This window comes from Kogia breviceps, chromosome 8, assembly GCF_026419965.1.
Source record: "Kogia breviceps isolate mKogBre1 chromosome 8, mKogBre1 haplotype 1, whole genome shotgun sequence".
Classification (NCBI taxonomy): domain Eukaryota; kingdom Metazoa; phylum Chordata; class Mammalia; order Artiodactyla; family Physeteridae; genus Kogia; species Kogia breviceps.
Window position 1 is genome coordinate 94,213,899 of NC_081317.1, and position 16,938 is coordinate 94,230,836.

A 16,938-nucleotide genomic window follows, 5' to 3' on the forward strand; every position below is an offset into this window, starting at 1 on the left:
TTTCTGAGGAACCTCCATACTGTTTTCCATAGTGACTGCACCAACTTACATTCCCACCAACAGTGTTGGAGGGTTCCCTTTTCTCCACACCCTCTCCAGCATTTGTTATTTGTAGACTTTTAAACGATGGCCATTCTGACTGGTGTGAGGTGGTACCTTGTAGTTTTCATTTGCATTTCTCTAATAATTAGTGATGTTGAGCATCTTTTCATGTACCTATTAGTAGCCACGTGGATTTTTTTTTTTTTTTTTTTTTTTTTTTTTTTTTTTTGTGGTACGCGGGCCTCTCACTGTTGTGGGCTCTCCCGTTGCGGAGCACAGGCTCCGGATGCGCAGGCTCAGTGGCCATGGCTCACGGGCCCCCTCGCTCCGCAGCATGTGGGATCCTCCTGGACCGGGGCGTGAACCCGTGTCCCCTGCATCGGCAGGCGGATTCTCAACCACTGCGCCACCAGGGAAGCCCGAGCCAAGTGTTTTAAATGCGGTGGGAGCAACATCAATCATGATGGGGTTTCCAGATGTAGCGGATAAAAATATTGTCCCATGCAATATTTAGGATGTACTTACAGTAAAGTTTATTTGCTGTTTGTCTGAAATTCGAATTTAACTGGGTGGTCTGTATTTAATCCGACAGTCCTAACTGCACGGGCTTTGAATCTGGCTTCTGCCATCGAATGGCCTGAGAGCTGTCTGACCTCCCTGAGATTCAGTTTTGTAGTCTGTAAAATGCAAATGACAACACCTCCCCTCTGAGGTGTGTGAGAGCCTTCTAGCTGAGGGCCCGGCTATCTGGGGCAGTTACCCATCTCAGTGGGCAGGGAGAAGAAGTGAGATGGTGCTGGATGGCTTGCATTAATGCTGGTAACAAAGGTGGCCATTGACAATCAGAATTCCTGACCGGGATCTTCTGTGCGACACACAACAGGCCCTCTCTGAGTTCTGGGCATGTTCCCTTTATCAGCGCCACCATTGGCCACCTGATGTGAAAGGGCCTGAGAGTGTCAGTCAAAAGTTACCACATCAGAACTGCTCCATCACCCCGGTGGCCCCCTCCCTCAGTGCACTGCACGAGGGTGGAGGTGGGTCCCCTTTATGTTGGCCCCAAGAGGCTCCATGCCCAGCAGTCCTGGATGGTGACACTGATGTCTACTGAAGTTGGCCCCAGTCAGGCACTTTCCTTGCTCATGATGTAAGTGACACTGTCTCATCTTCATTATCGGGGGTCCAGCAAAGCCAGGGAACTCACCCATGGCTCCACAGCCTGCCGGTGGCATCCCAAGCCCTGCAAACTCTTGGCTGGCCTAGGTAGCCTGAGGCACCTCTGCTGCTTGGGAGAGTGAGTGTTCATATAGGGAGATACCTCAAGGCTGCTCCTAGGGCTCTACTGTTGCCATAGTGACAGATAAAATAGTGGCAATACCTCAGATTTACAAGATGTGGCATCTGGTGCTGTGATGGATACAACATGCTCAAGACTGGATTCTAATGTGGTGAGTGTCTATGGTTTCGTACCTGGAAGGGTGGGGGGTGGAAAGGATTCCATGGCCCACGAGACAGCTCCACCTCTGCAATTGCATGTTGATGTTATTACGGCACAGAACAGGTCATCCATGAACAGAAGCTATTGTTAATGAAAAATCCACACAGCTGACAGTGGAGAGTAAATTGAGAAATAGACTCAGAGGCAGAGCGAGATCTTTGAAATGATTCAATCCAGGGATTCTTAACAGCAGTCCCCAGCTCACTTGCACTTTATACCTTGGGAGATAATGATAAGGAATGCTTTCTACCAGTTAACCGGGTCTCCTTTTTTTCCTTATTTTTGGTGCCTTTGCTATATTGGTTTTCATTTTTAACTCTGTTCCTTAACGGCTTCTAGAACTCAATCTCCTCTTTTTCTTGCCTTATTCTCATTTGGGGATGTTTGATGATTAATAAAATAATGTTTAATCTATGTTATGATTTGAAAACTAATGTTTATTAACTAGCAACTTGTAAAGAAATAACCCCAGTCACGATGTCCATGCAGGGGTTGGATGTCAGATCCCCCAGATGGCCCCGCCACCAGCTGTGGGTGAGAAGAGTTGGATTTCTTGCTGAGGGGAAGGAGGTCCACACCCCCAGAGCTTCGTGGGCATTGCCCAGGGGTGGCAAGGGAGGAATCTAATGAGAATTGGATGCCTGATTTATGGTGGGCTCCATTAGGATTGGGTCTGGGATTCATGGGGCAGCAAGGTGAAGGATTCCCAGAATCTCAGTGTGCAAACTGTCTGTGGATGTTCTCTATGAAAGAGCTGATGGGTCTCTTGGGAAGTTCCTGTCATGAATAATTAAGCTATTTGCTTGGAATAGGGAAGGAATGCTAATGAAGATGGTCTGAGAGCAAAGCCCTGCTCATGTAGACGTGAGCACGGTGCATGTGCGTGTGTGTGTGGGTTTCCAGTTCTTACAGGACATGCATGGACATATGTTAATTTTGCACATGCTTGCTTGGATTATGATTTATGACAGTTAAAATGGACAATACCAAAAACAATATTGGAAAGTGAAAACATTGCCTTCTGCGCGGCACACTCCTGCTTAAACATCTCTAGGGCTCCTTTTCGCCCAGATCTCAGTTTCCAGTGGGCCATTACGTTCCCGGGGTCCTCAGCACCCACCCCTCTGTCAGGCCAGTGTCTCATGCTGTTCCTGGTGTCCACTGCCCTCCTCTCTGAGCGGCACGTGGTGACTCTCTCCCCATCCCCTCAGGGCCAGCCCCGTCCCCTCCTCCAGGAAACCTCCAGCTTGCTGGGCCTGAGGAGCCCCATTTCCTGAGAGTCAGGCCTGTTGCCGAGATAGTGCTGTCTACACACTATTGCTCACACCGTGTGAGGTGCATTCCTGCAGAGCCTGGGATGAGCACAATGGGTGTGTGTGTGTGTGTGTGTGTGTGTGTGTGTGTGTTTGTTTGTATGTAGGACTCTGTATATGTTTGAGTTTTATTGGGTTTCAGGGTGGAAATAAATGCAGAATAGTTAATCAAGAGGGTGATAGTTTTAATTTTCATTTTAGATAAAAATTGCAGTCTTCACACTGTGATCTCGACACGTAATTGACAGTTGTTACATTTCTAAGAGGCACTTTGCTTTCCTGGAAGGTTGCGCTCAGGTACTTGTGGGCAGATGTGTTCTCGGTGCTTCATGGCAGCCAGGAGCTCCTGCTCCAGGCAGCAGCCCCTGAGCCCCCCGGGGACCCCAAATTCTGTGTCTGCAGAGGGAAAAGCGAATGCAGCCCCATGGATGTCCACGCTCAATGCTGAGGAGGGCCTCAAATGACTAGCGAATCGGAAGAGACACCAGGTGTCCCTCAGCACATCAGGAAGGAAGTCCTGACAGTGGCAGCCAGGATGTCATAAAGTGACTTCAAAGAACTCAAATGTAGGCTTTTGAGGAGGTCTGAGACCCGAGGGGGCGGGGAACACCTGCGGTGGAGAGAAGTCCGGGCAAGCGTGGGGCAGAGAGGAGAGGATGGCGAGGGAGGAGCTCTAAGAAATGCACCAAGTGCCCACGAAACAGGCCTTGGTGAGTGTGCACTAAGTAGAGGGATGCCGGACCGCATCTCCCTTTATGGAGGGATTTGTAGATGATTACTTAGCTCACTTGGTATTATAGTAGAATGAACAAAAAGTCCTAAGCAAACAAGGCCAGGAACTCTGGATAAAGGCATGAGGGCAGACTTTGATTTCATCACATAAAAGATGATTTAAAAAGATGGTTTCTTATCATACTAAGTGAAGTAAGTCATACAAAGACAAACATCGTATGATATTGCTTATATGCAGAATCTAAAAAAATGATATAAATAAACTTATTTACAAAACAGAAACAGACTCACAGACTTAGAGAATGAATTTATGGTTACCAGTGGGAAGGGTGGGGGGAAGGGATAGATTGGGAGTTTGTGATTGACATGTACACACTTCTATATTTAAAATAGATAACCAACAAAGACCTACCGTAGAGCACAGGGAACTCTTCTCAATACCCTGTAATAGCCTAGATGGGAAAAGAATTTGAAAAAGAATAGATACTTGTATATGTATGGCTGAATCACTTTGCTGTACACCTGAAATTAATACAACATTGTTAATCAATGATACTCCAATATAAAATAAAAATTTTTAAAAAAAGGTGGTTTCAAAGTGGACCAATAGGAAAAGAGGATGGAATACCAGAATTGGGTATTAGTTGGATAAATTATGACACATCCATATTAGGTGGGGTTACATAGGCACTTAAACTAACATTGAAGAATGTAATGTAATGGCATCAAAAGATATCCATGACCTTATGTGAAAATACAGAAGGTAAAACACACACAGAAACAAACACACATACATGCACACCCCTCACACATATAGGTGTGTCTACATGTAAAGACAGGAAGAAAGTAGACAAAATTGCTAGAAATAATAGATATGGGAGGTGAAAATACAACAATTTTATTTTTCTCTCTTCTTTCTCTTTTTTCTTTTTCTCTTGTCTTTCTTTTTTATTTTTTAATGTCAGCTTATCTGTATTTAACTTTAGCTTTTCTTTTTTAAAATGAACATATATATGTATGTAACACATCTATACGTATGTTTTAAATAAGTAAAGCAATTTAAGAAAAGGAGTTTGGGAGACACCTACTAAACTCTGACTTAGGCCAGGCCCAGTCCTAGGGCTGTCTCTATTTTCTCATGTAACAATCCCCTGAAATATCTGTACCTCTTCTCATCGGTGGGTGGGTGCGGGCTGTCCCAGGACAGCCGGCTCATCAGTGCTGGGCCCCTGGCCTGGCATACTGGCCTCTGTAGCCTTCAGTGCAGGGAGAGCTCATCACAGTTTTGTGGTCATTTCTGAGCTCTGACTGCCATATGTCCTGGCTTGTCTGGAAGCTTAGTACCCTGCAGGCTGTGCCTGTCCTTTTGGGCTTCCGAAGAGACAATCAGGCCGAGCCAGGTAGGCTTTCTGTGCAGAGAGAGCTGAGGTTGCTTGGCACAGAACTCGGGCTTCACCCTGAGATGGCGCCAGGCCCTCTGCCTGGACTGTTAGAGGGACATTCAGTGACTGTCCACAGTGGGGCCCCAAACCAGGAAAGAGCCTTGGAAAAGACCCCACTTTACAGATGTCAGGCAAACCTCTGTGGGGTGTTGAGCTATAATCCAGATGTTCTTCTTGCTTCCTGTGTTCAAAGCAAAAGAGAAGCCCAGGTCTTTTTGTTGTAAACGGATACCATTTGTGATCAGGATGGGAAAGTCAGTGGTGTTGGGTTATGCGCGATGACAGAATTCCCCTGGCTGGTTACTCTGGGCCGTTTCCTCTTCGTTAGGGCGTTCATCATATTGAGGAAAATAAAATGCAATTCCCACTCTTCCAAAAACACACAAGTGTGTCTCAGTGCCCTCATGCCATTTATAACCCACAAGAGGATAGGAAGTTCACACACACCATTTTTCCTGTTACCTAGAATAGCAGTAGATTGTGTCCAAGACGAAAACTGACTCATAAGCCACAGGCTGAGTGTTCCACGTGGACACCTATTTTTTCCCTTAAACTATAAATTCCATAGTTCATAGTAAAGTCTCAGAGCCCTCTGAAGAGTGGTCATTAAAAGAGATGGGGCCCTTTGGAAGAAAATAGGCCTTGCTTATTAAATTCAGACAACAGTGGGCATTCATACACAGGGCTTTTGTGCAAGTAGCTGCAGGGGTCCCGACAGGACTGACCTCCTCTCCTGCAGCTGGTGGGAGCCCCAAGGAAGCAAGACACTTCCAGTGACTGTGACCGCATGATTTGGGCCATTAGTCACGTCCTTCCACTGTGGTCTTACACTTCGGGGAACTGCCTTTTCTCTCCTTCTAGCCTTTGAACTCACAGAAGCAGGAGTGATGTTTTCCTGTCTCATGCACAGGACCCAGCACTTTCTTGACCATCGTAGGTGCACAGAAGTAGTCTTTGCCACTGTTGACGATGCTCAGCTTTCTGCTGCTTTCTCTGCGCGCCTGCTCTTTTAGAACTGTAAAACCATCTCCATGTAGAGGTGCACGCTCTTGGGTGGGCCCAGGCTGCAGGCACAGGGCTCTCTCCTAGCTTAATACTCTTACAAAGCATTTATGTTGTATTAACGTAGGGAGCAGAGGTTCACCTCTAAATTGAGGCAAAGCCATATCCTTTACAAGAAGCCCAGCCAGGACCTCTAGGTGCTGGCACAGCCTGCCGTGCCCCTTTCCCTGTCCCCGGGGGCTAACTGTGGGCTTAGCAGGCAGAGTTGGGCACCACTCTCCTTTTCAGTCTTTTGGCAAATTGCTGAACCTCTACCATTTCTAGGAGATGGCCATGATGCTGTATTTGCTGCAAGGCGGTCAGGCTGGGCAGTGAGGTCCCTTCCAAAAGGGACGGCCAGTGGGCGTGTGGTACCGACTATCCTTCAACCTTCCACAGAGAGCAGATCTGAGACCCCGCAGGGGCAGGGGGGCTGCAGGTCAGCGAGAGACGGCTGAGTGACCGGGCAGGAGACCATTTTGGCTTTGGTCTGCATGAACATCTGCATGTTCACAGGTGTGCCTAGGTGTTTAGAGGTGGGCCCTGGGTGTGGGAGGGGTGAGGCGGGGCTTCTGTCGTGAGCCTGAGCCGGGAAGGTGTAGGGATCTGCTGTCTGCAGCTCGTTGCAGAGGGAGGGACCTGGTAGTGACAAGCTCCTCCCCCAGGCAGGGTCAGCCTTTGTGATTTTCAGGGAAGCTGGTGCGCTCGAGGGAGACAGGCACCCCCAGGGAGGGAGAGGCCGGTGGGTCGGGCAGTACGGTGTGATGCCCGCAGGCTGCTCACCATCAATACCTTCTCCTCCTGCTGAGACTTCACTGACTCCCCACTCCCCTTGTTGCTTCTCCTTGCATGGGCCACAGGGCTGGCTTTGACCTGGAACCTGAGGCCCGGGAGGCAGCGGGGGGAGAGAAGGCCAGGGAAAGTGCTATACTGGTCGTCACAGCTATTAGATCTGAGCATGTCCCTTCCAGGAGCCTTGGCTAGTCCCTCAGTGAACTGGGGAGGATGCTGTCTTTGAAAAAAGGTCAGTGCCACAGGATGTCCCACTCAGCGTGGGTTCTGGGGTCTACCAGGGTGTCAGCCCTGCTCCTAGGTCTGCCACGTGTGACAGCAAACCCTTACCATCATGTTGGTCCTTAGAGCACATGCATGTGCTTGTGTATGCACGCACACGTACACGCATGTGTGTGCACGCCTCTGTGTGTGCGTTGTTTATGTGTGAATGTGTGCTTGTGTGTATGTGTGTGAATGCCTGTGTGCGCATGTACTTGTGCATGCATGCGTGTGAACGTGTGTATTGGGGAGAGCTAAATACTCCTCCTTCTCTTGTGTATACATACACCTTGTGTCCTCAAACCCCAAGGTGCCACCTTTGCTGACCAGTGCATCTTTGTATGTCTTGGTCAGATGTTCACACACGGTCTTTGAAATGAGGTTGAGTGGACAGGACAGAAACACTCCCCCCATGCGGGTGGTGAACAGCATCTGAGCTGCAAGCACTGCAGCATCATGATGGGAGAATGTCTGACCCCAGCATCCGGCCACCAGGGCTGCCTTCGCCTTGGCCTCCTGTGGGGCAGGGGCTGCCGGAGTCCTCCTGGGTCCTGCCGGCCGCTCAGGCCGCCTGCTTTTGGCATCCCACAATCGGTGTTGACTGCCTGAGCTGATTTGTTTACAGTGTTTTAAAAGTTAATGTTTATTTTCACCAAGGTGAGAGATGCACAGAGTTTTAAGAGCCACAGACTTGAAAGGAAGACCAGAATCCCCTGCCTCAATTCTCTGGTTGCATTTCTCCTGAGAAGGAGCCTTATGTCACCCCAAGAGAGAGAATGTGGTCACAGAGCTTAGTGTGGCCTGTCCCTGGAATCCCAGTGTGTCCCTGTGTCTGGCTCCTCGACTCAACATCATGTGTGATTCCCCCAGGTGGTTATGCGAACAGCTGGGTTTATCCATTCTTATTGCTGCAAAGCATTCCATTGTGTGACTATGCTGGATGCATAATACAAATATCACTTAAATATATAAATAAGTATAATATACTTGTACAAAAATTATATATTGTATAAAAATATATTGGTGTGTATCATTACATAATATGATATCAGCTATATAATAAATGATATATACTATATATACCATGTGATATATAACATATTATTTATTGTGCATAGATCTTATTTATGGTTTATAGGTAATTTATGACATAATTGATCTAGTGAATTATCATATTCAATTACATATACACCATTCTACTGTTGAGGCACACTTGAATTGTTACAGTTTTTAGTTATTGTTTTTATCGCGATACAGTTGACATAAAGCGTTGTGTCAGTTTTATGTGTGCAACGTCATAATTTGATGTATGGATATATTGTGAAATGATTACCACATAAGTTTAAACATTCATCACCACACATAGTTACAAGTTTTTTTTTCCTTGTGAGGAGGACTTTTAAGCTCTACTCTCTTAGCAACTTTCAAATATACAACACAGGATTATTTTAGCTGTTATGAATAGTGTTGCGCTGGACGAGTCTTTGGGTGAGTATTCACCAGAGTGGAATGGATGTGTCATAAAGTGTGCATATGTTCATCTTCAGTAGATATGCCCAGGGGTTTCCAAAGTGGTTCAACCAATTTACATTCCCATCAGGAACACAAGACCATTCTAGTTGCTCTAAATCCTCACTGCTTACTGGTCATTGAGTTATCCTGTTTTATGAAGTGCCTACCCAAATTTTTTCCCCTTTTTTCATTGTGTTGTCTGCTCTTTTCTTATTGGCTTGTCAGGGTGCTTTGTATATGTGGACACAAGTCCTTGGTTGGGTGTATGTAGGTTTATATTTTCCTGACCTTATTGGTCTTTTTAGCGGTGTCCCGGGAGGTAGCTGATGATGATCCTACCCTGTTTAACTGAAGTCTGTCCTAACTCTCTAAGACTGTGAAACTATGCTTCACATCTCTCAACCTTGAGATAGTGGGTGGGAGAGCCTGCAGCTTTTTTGTTTTTGTTGTTGCATAGAGTTGCCTTTTTTCTCTTGGAGAAGGTCAACTTTTCCATTTTTCACCCTGCAGAGGACTGCTGCTAGCTTTGCCCTTGGAGTTCATCTCCCCAGACAGCCTGAAGACCCCCTGCATGTGCAGCAGATGCTGCCTGAGACAAACTTTGCCTACTTCCTACCAGGTAGATTAGTGTGAGCAGATAGATCTGGAATGGCTTACTGTGGCAATGAGAGAAGGCTGGGATCGATTATTTACATCCTTAAAACAAACAGCCTGTTTCAAAGGACCACTGATTTGGTGCCTCGTTGGTTTTTATATAACCCAGTGCTGATGCTGTCGGTGCCTCACCCCGAATCCCCATGGTCCACCTGAGTTCTGCAGTCACAGCACATGTCTCTCTCTTCCTTGCATGAGAGCAATCCCAGCACCCAGGGGAATATCCCCTGAAGTCAGGTGGGACGCAGAAGTGCAGGGACGTTAGCGACCCTGGAACAATCCACTTCGTCACCCACACAGGACAATCCTGGGTGCTCTCTACACAGTTTCTCAGAGGGTCCCCAGTGGGACCGAGCCCCATCACCCACGATGGTGAGCTGCCCACGAATGGGTCTTTGGTGCCTGTTCTCCCTTCCCAGGCTCATTTCCCCCCTGGGCTTCCTGGACTCACATTCCAAAAAGACTGCATGCATTCAAGGCTGTCTCAGGCCCTGCTTTCGGTGGAACCCAGACTATGATACCTGTTTCTTTCCAGGAAGGATTCAGGGAGTTCACGAAGTATATGTAACATATAATATGTCATGATGTGATATGACGAAAACCTTAGACTTGTGTTTTGGTGTCCTTCTCCCAAATTATAGCTACATATGACCATTGCTTCCCCAGCATCTGTGAAAATGTGTGGATGTATGTGTGTGACTGTGCTGAAAAATAATAATGATGACGATGGTGATATTACTGAGCAGGACCCCATGGGGTCTTCCTGGGGACAGACGCCTCTCCCATATCCTCTGCTTTAGCTCCTCTCTGAAGTACCTAGATAATAGTATCTGATGCATATTTCCTGAGTTTTTCAGATGCTAAAAACCACCACTGAAATGGAAGAAGTTAACTACTTGATGATCACCATCACGTAGCCCCCAGAAGGTGCCTAAGGATTGATAATGTTAACCCCTGTGACACTGCCCTGTTACCTCACCATCAACCAGTCAGAGAACTGTGCACAAGCTGATCACATACTCTGTCACCCCCCCTTCCCTCACCTGGCCTTTAAAAATGTTTTGCTGAGAATCTGAAAAATAATATACATTTATATATAATTGAATCACTTTGCTGTGCCTGAAACTAACACAACATTGTAAATCAACTAAACTCCAATGCAAAATAAAAATTTTAAAACATGCTATGCTGAAAACCTTCAGGGAGGGGCTTCCCTGGTGGTCCAGTGGGTAAGACTCCATGCTCCCAATGCAAGGGGCCCAGGATTGATCCCTGGTCGGGGAACTAGATCCCCCATGCATGCCGCAACTAAGAAGCCCACATGCCACAACTAAGAAGACTGCATCCCACAACTAAAGATCCCGCATGTTGCAACAAAGACCCAGTGCAGCCAAAAATAAAAAAAAATAAAAAATAAATTAAAAAAAATTAAAAAAAATAAAAAAAAATTTTAAAAAAAGACAAGAAAAACTTCAGGGAGCTTGGGGTATTTTGAGCACAAGCCATCCCCTACCCCACCCCCATTTGCCTTACTCAACCCTGCAATAAACCCTCTTCTGCTCCAAATTCCAGCATCTTGGTTTGTTTGGCCTCACTGTGCGTTGAGTACCTGAACTTGCGTTTAGTAATAGTAATAATAATAATACGGTTAAGATGTAACAGAAGACTTGACTGGTCTGGTCTGATGTATGTGCTCCCAGCTCATTTGATGATGGGGCAGAAATGCGCACAAACCCACCCTAAATGAAACGACAATTCCATTTTAGTGTGAGCCTTCAGTACCCCAACAGCAAGCCTGCTAGACTACACCCCCCAACCTGTGTGTTTTCTCCACAGCAGATGCTTATCAGCTGCATTTATTAAGTGATCTGAGCAAAACAGAAGGACGTCTTCCCATTGCGGCCGTGTGTCTTCCCCACATGTCTTGGAGGAAAGGACCTGGGCTGGGAGGTGTCCGATACTTCCCACAGGGAGAAAGACCACTGCCTTTTCCAACCAGGCCACGTGTCCCTGAGAGGCTTCTGTTTTTCCCTGTGCACTAACCCAGATGTCTGCACCCCTGTGCACACCCACAGGGTCCTCCAGCCCCAGTGCCCTTGGGGGCCACTTGCCTGTGTGAGCAATGTGGGTTTTCTGGGCACACATCCAGGAACAGACTGGGGGTTCCCAGCCCACGCTGCACGCGCCCAGCTCTCAACATGCAACATGCCACCCAGTACACAGTTCCTCCTTCCCTGCCCTTCTCCCTGCTGTGTCTGCCTCCTTGCCCGGCCCCAGCTCCTGGATCCCCAGGCCCCCAAATCCTTCACCCTTCCATCTACAATGTGACAACAATCTCCACTTCAGGGAATTGACTCAGTTTCTGCCAGAAGCAGCCCTGAAGGTGGTGATCCCAGGGCTTGGTGCCGTGCTCAGTGGTGATAAGGACCCTGCTCCTTCTAGACCATCACTTCCCCCACACCCAGTTTCCCTCCGAGTTGCACATGGAATCCCCTCCTGGATGGAAAGGAGGCTGGTGAAGGGGGTGGTCTTCTCCAAGGCCTCCCACCTCCCAACTCATGGGCCAGAAACAGGACCCCGGTCCCCCACTCCTTCTCCGCATTTGTAAGGCATTGATGTGACCTCATGGGCTTTAACCAATCTTTTTTATTTCTTTTAGTAACTTTTTCGGGGCTACTGATTTTTTTTAAAAATAATTTATTTATTTATTTTTGGCTGCGTTGGGTCTTCATTACTGCACAACGGTTTTCTCTAGTTGCAGCGAGCGGGGTCTCCTCTTTATTGTGGTGCACGGGCTTCTTTCTCATTTGCGGTGGCTTCTCTTGTAGTTGTGGGCTTGAAGAGTTGTGGAACGCGGGCTCAGTACTTGTGGCTCACGGGCTTAGTTGCTCTGTGGCATGTGGGATGTTCCTGGACCAGGGCTTGAACCGTGTCCCCTGCATTGGCAGGCGGATTCTTAACCACTGCGCCACCAGGAAAGCCCAGCTTCAACCAATCCTGCTGTATCTTCTGGCGCTGGCAACTATCCCAGAAATAAAATCTGGGATCTCTGGATGGGCAGAAACATAAGGGGAAGTATCTATCAATTCAGCAGCTGATAAGTTTTTGTTATCCCGTCGTTGAATCAACCTCCTTGAGAAGCAGTCAGTGAGACTAACTTTATGTTACAGATGTGAGCAAACGTAAGACACCCAGAGCACTTAAAATCAATAAAGGCTTGAAACGCCAGTTAAAAAATGGGCAGAGGATATGAGCAACAACTGAGAGCAACAACAGCAATTCCAAATGGCCAGTAGACATTCTCTAAAAGGAGCACAACTTCACTAGAGCCATGAAAAGCAAACCAGTGCAAGACTATTTAGTGTTTAATCCATCAAATTAACCACATTTGAAAAATGTTGTTTAATAGTCAGAGATAGTGAAGATGTGGGGAAATGGAACTCCATATTCTGCTGAAGGCAACGTAATTGGTACCACTTTTAGGAGCAAAATTCGGTGGGGCTAAGTGTCTTTCAAAATTTGAAATGCATATACGTGTCCATCCAGGAATTTTCTCTCTAGAATAACTTTCAAAAGAAATACCAGCACATTTGCCAATAACGTACATACCGTGTTCATCTTTCATAAAGCAAAAAAGCAGTAGAGTAATTAGTTGCCCTCAACAGAGGACTAGTTAAATGAATTATGAAACGTGCATATTATGAGCAGTGTGCAGCTGAAAGAAGGCTTTACGGCTGATGTGGAAATGGCCCTGGGTTTTAATATTAAGAGAAAAAAAGTCAGGTTGCAGAGTAGTAGGTGTAGTTGATGAATAAAAGCCTCCTTATGTATGTACACGCACAAACAGGTTGTGAAACAATGTCCGTCAAATTGCCAACAGCCGTCACCTGCAGAAATGGGTTTGGTGGCAGCAGCTGTGACTTTGAAGGGTCAATTTTCACTTTTACTGTGTACACTTCATATTATCTGAAAACTTTTCCATAAAGAAGATAGCTTTTGCCTCTGATATTGGTGGGCCGGGTACTTTTGATCACCTGTCTTACAAGGACAACCAGAAACGCTGACACAATGTAAAAGGTGGTGCTGGGGGCAGCAGGAAGCCAACAAGTCGGTGAGGCCCTGGAAGAGGCTTGGGACCCAGGAGGCTGCATGCAGCGCTGGGCTTTGCTTTTCTGCCACCGGTCCGTGCCACTTCCTGAGTCAGCCTACACAGGGCGGGCAAAGGTGGGTGGGGGATGGTATGGCCCATACTTCAGGTTAGGACCCCAAAGGGTTGCACCCTGGGAAGTCAGGTAGCCCGTGCATACCTGCATCCCAGCTCCCAGGTCATCCCCAGAACATTCTTGACGCTGAATTGAGGCCAGGGGAGCACAGACATCCTCGCTGCAGGAAGGTGGTATCATCCTCAGCCTCTGGGTGTGTCTATGAATGAGAGGGTTTTCAGAGAGAATATTTGTCAGCACACAGGCATAGCAGGGGCAGGGGTGGGGAGGCTCCCTGGAGGAGAGGGCAGGGGCTGCAGCCCTGGGCGAGGTGTGGGCTGTGGGCCTGCTGGGTTCACAGGAGGACACGCTCCTAGCTGGGCTGTGGGGTGTGGAGGAACATCTAGGGCAGTCAGCTGGCTCCTAGAATTCCCCATGGACTGGGAACCCTTCTTCCCGATGGCTTGGCAATCACATGGACTTTGCTCTCACCTGCAGAGATGACCAGAAGAAACCTCTATAGTCTGTTAACACTGGAAGACATCTTCAGGATGAGAAAAGTCAAGGGTCACTGTTAAGGGCAATAGCTGTGCCCCTAAGAATCCTCAGAACAGCACCTTGATGGAACCACCGGGCATCTGAGCTTCTGTCAGTTCCCGCGACATCACCGAGAGCTCCCCAATGTGCAGAAGAGTAAGATTTGACTTGGGGAATTTCTGGCCATGTTAGACTTGGTCATCCAATCCAATCCTTGGGTTAAAGACAAGCAGAAAAGCTGGCCAAGCAATTTTTAAAGTTTTTGACTGGGGCATCAGAGAACTAGCCCGGAATAAAGAACAACAAGACTGAGGTTCAGGAGAAGACAGCAGTTCAGAGACGTGGGACTGGATACAGTCACTTTTGCCCCGAGGTGCCTGAAGAGCTTAGCAGTGCATTTGCCATGCTGGAGGGAGGTGGGGGGGGCAATGCTGGGGTGTCAGCATGCCCATGGTCAACCCCTATACTTAGGTTGGAGCTCTAATGTCTGCGCTCTGGGAGTAACGCTGAATCGCAGGGAAAGTGAAAAAGAAAAGAAAAAAGAAAAGGCAAAAGACAGCCTTCACCAGGCTGTAGCCTCAGGCCGAGACATCTAGGGGCTTAGAGAGTCTCAATTTTTGAAGACAGTTAGGTAATGCCAGATTGCTAGTCGGCCAGGAGCCTCAAGGGAGTCACGAAAATCCTGTGGGTCTCAAACTATTTCTAGAAGTAATGTTCAGATACAGTGTCTAGTAAACCATCAAATTTAGCCTGAGGTGAGAGGAGACACGATTAATAAGAATAAGCAAAAAGAACCAGCAAGAGCCCCACAGGGGATCCAGAGATTAGAATTAGATTAGAAAATGCATCCTTAACTTCAGTCCAGGCCTTTTTCCACCTTGGACAGGGCAGCCTGGAGACAGTCTCCATACGATGAGTAGTGTATCACTTCACACAAAATGCAAGAAACTTAACTGAGAGTAATTCCATTGACCCTGCTGTCTCTTGTGCTACTGCAACCATGTGTTTTATTTTTACCAAAAGTTGAAGGCTTCTGCAAAGGGTTTATTTAATTTATTTTTTAAAATTTATTTAATTTTCCTTTTTCCCTTTCCTTTTTCTCTTTTCCTTTCTCTTTCTCCTTTCTTTCTTTCTTTCTGTTGTGGACTGAATGTTTATGTCCCCCCCAAATCTACATGTTGAAGCCCTAATCCCCAATGAGATGGTATTTGGACTTGGGGCCTTTGGGAGGTGATTAGGGTTAGATGAGGTCCTGAGGGTAGAGGCCCTGTAACGGGTTCAGTGCCTTTATAAGAAGAGATACCAGAGCTCTCTCTCTTTGTCATGTGAGGACATAGCCAGAAGACAGCCATCGGCAAGCCAAGAAGAGGGTCCTCACCCAAACCCAGCCATGTTGGCACCCTGATCTTGAACTTCCAGCCTCCAGGACTGTGAGAAACGAATGTCTGTTATTTAAGCTGTCCATCTGTGGGACTTTGTTATAGCAGCCTGAGCTGACGGAGGCATTTTCTTTCTTTCCTTTCCTTTCTTTCTCTCTCATCTTTTTCTTCTTCATATTTCAGTCTTACACTTTTTTCCTCCATGCTCATCTCAGCCATAATGTTACCACAGCTGCTACATCTCAAGACCTTCACTGGCCAGGCAGGTTTCCAGGTATTTACACAGAATATTGGCTTTCAGACTGTTTTCCCCCAGGTGAATTTGTGCTTATTTGATTTAACTCTATTGTATTTCCTATCTGGTTTTATAAATCAGATTTCAGTATTCCTAAGTATGATTTTGCTATTCGTACTTAGGTAGCACCTCCTTCTTCAGCATCATTTCATTTCTAATCAGTGGGCAGTTTCCTTTTCCATATCTGTATCTTTGTTGGAAGATAGATTTTAATAGACAACAGTCTCTTAAAATAGCATCCTATACTTCGTTTATTCTGTCTCTCACTTGGACTTGACATACACACTGTGAGTTAAGTGTCATGATCTTAATTTTACAGATGAGAGAATTGAAGTTTCTAAACATGAAGGGACTGATCTCAGGGCTTCCTGCCTGCTAGGTCAGGGAGGAGGATGGAGGGCTGAGTCTTTGGACCCCATGGGTTTTTATGGTTGATGAGGAAGAAACGTTTCAGGGAAACAAATTGATCCCCCCAGAGCCAGCATTTGCAAAAAAGCCTTGATACTAGTCTATACTTTGCAAAGAAGACTCTCAGAACATAGAGTTTTAAAGTAGACTTATTGTCATAGTCTTTTGTGACCGTAGGATCAGTGTTGTACTGATAAATGTTTAATAATTTCTTGGGCGGGTGGAGGTGCCAGCTGACTTACAGAACACGTGGATTTCTGTCGTGTAAGTAGCTCCCCTGTGGCTGATTTCAAGCTACCAACATGATATCACTGAGGCAGAGTTGGGGAGAGCAGCTTACTATTATATATTATTTCTATCACACAGACACAACAGACATGTGTCCTCAGGAGCATAGGTACTAGAAAAACATAGAAGTGGTGGGTTTTGAGTGTTTATTACCTTTGTTTTTTAAAAATTAATTAATTAATTAATTTATGGCTGCATTGGGTCTTCATTGCTGAGCGCGGGCTTCCTCTAGTTGCAGCGAGCTGCGGCTACTCTTCCTTGCCGTACGTGGGCTTCTCATTGCTGTGGCTTCTCTTATTGCGGAGCACGGGCTCTAGGCACTCAGGCTTCAGCAGTTGTGGCTTGCAGGCTCTAGAGTGCAGACTCAGTAGCTGTGGTGCACAGGCTTAGTTCCCCCGTGTCATGTGGGATCTTCCTGGACCAGGGCTCAAACCCATGTCCCCTGCACGGGCAGGTGGATGCTTAACCACTGTGTCACCAGGGAAGTCCCATTACCTTTGTTTTTAATATAATTTAATTATAAGTTTATATAACCTAATTCT

The 16,938-nt window shown here is 46.7% G+C and overlaps 1 long non-coding RNA gene across 1 annotated transcript in view; it reads left to right on the forward strand.

The window, feature by feature from the left end:
- The first annotated feature begins 1,437 nt into the window (after positions 1 to 1,437).
- The window catches only part of LOC136794614 (uncharacterized), a 44,228-nt gene continuing 28,727 nt past the window's right edge, over positions 1,438 to 16,938 (forward strand). The window contains exon 1 of the long non-coding RNA XR_010841624.1: positions 1,438 to 1,490. This is a non-coding gene — a long non-coding RNA (uncharacterized lncRNA). The remainder of the gene's footprint in view (positions 1,491 to 16,938) is intronic.